The sequence below is a fragment of the Coffea eugenioides genome, unplaced genomic scaffold, assembly GCF_003713205.1.
Source record: "Coffea eugenioides isolate CCC68of unplaced genomic scaffold, Ceug_1.0 ScVebR1_61;HRSCAF=304, whole genome shotgun sequence".
Taxonomy (NCBI): Eukaryota; Viridiplantae; Streptophyta; class Magnoliopsida; order Gentianales; family Rubiaceae; genus Coffea; species Coffea eugenioides.
Window position 1 is genome coordinate 88,877 of NW_020864475.1, and position 1,706 is coordinate 90,582.

The following is a 1,706-nucleotide window of genomic DNA, read 5'->3' on the forward strand; positions in this document are numbered from 1 at the left end:
GATCCCAACAATATCCCACCTACTCACCCCATTATCCATACCGCCCACGCCTTCAATCTGTTTACCATACCACTATTAACCACCCTCGACCTCGACCGAATTACCCAAGCACATCTACGACACCATTTCATATTTCTCCACATAACTTTCAAATTAGACCTCGCTCCCCTTATCATCTAAGACCTACCTTACCCGTCAACCAGAACTACAACTATCAACAAACCGCTGGCACCCAAGACCCGGCCCGATATAGAACTTTTACTAATCTAGGTCGGCCCCTTGATCAACTATATGAGCAGCTCAAGGCCGCAAGGAAAATTGGTACAATACCTCCTAAAGTCTATACTAAAGGAGTTCCCCCTGGTTATGATCCTCAATCTTTTTGTGCCTATCATTCTGGAGCTCCTGGACATTCTACTGTCAATTGTTGGGTACTTAAACATAAAATCCAAGACATGATCGAGGCTGGGGAAATAGTGCTAAGGAGAAAGGGTGAACAAGGACCAAATGTAAATACAAACCCCTTTCCCAAACACGAGGACACCTTTGAGGCATCCACTTCCAATGACGAAATTTGAAAATCCTGAAGGAACTTTGCGCAAATTGGATGGCCGAGTATCTTCCCTCTCGAAGGGAATTTCGGTAAATCTAGGGGTTGTTATTTACTAAAGTTCTCGAAAACTTTTCCTTGCATATGTGAATAGCTTAATGAAAGCGTCTTTTTGCAATTAAGTTTTGTCTAGTTTTTGCTTCGATTTGGAGTTTCATGAAATGCACAATTTGTTTTATTTGTTTATTTGATTATTGTTCTGAATTTTTTTAATTCTTTGAGATGGCCAAAGATGAAATTATTTGATCCTTTGAATATCACTGTTCTGGAATCTGATGTAGCCCTTCATTGAAAACCCCTTCATTAAAAATCCTTTCGTTGAAAATCCCTTTCTTGGGAAAGCCTTCATTGAGAAAGCCATTGAAAACCCCTCCATTAAAAATTCCTTCATTGAGAAATCTCTTCTTTGAGAGACCCCTTCATGGAGAAAGCCTTCATCGAAAAAGCCTTCATTGAGAAATTCCTTCATTGAGAAAATCCCTTTCCTGCCAGGTTGGAAGCCGATTGGTTAAAGCAGCAGCATCAACGATTGATTCTGATTGATGAAAAGCAGTTGAATGCTATGTGCCATGGCTAATGTTACCAAAACGCATGGCCTGTGTTCATAACAAAAAGGTCCGCCACCGATCCTTTGAAGAGAGGAACAAAGTGCTAAAGTGATTTTGCTAATGAAAGATGAAGTCAAAGGTGAATTTGTTTCAAATTGGCAAGGGCCATTCATTGTTCAAAAGGTATTGCCTGACGGAGCACACATTTTGGCAGGGATGGATGGACGAACATCCCCTCAACCTATCAACTCGGACATGCATAAGAAGTTCTTTATTTGATTATGCAAATTTCTTTTAGGAAATCATGCAAGGGGCGAGGCAAAAGTCAGGCCATTTTCCTTTCCAATCAAAACATTTCATCCCTAGTCATCCCCTTTGAGCTATCAGAACAATAATTTTCGTTTGATAACCCCTGAGAATTGCAAACCCCACACTGGGGCAAATTCATTTTGAAAAAGAGATGATCAGAAAGAAAAGGCAAACCCCACACTGGGGCAAATTTATGTTGAAAGAGAGATGAAAAGAAAAAGAGAACCCCACATTGGGGC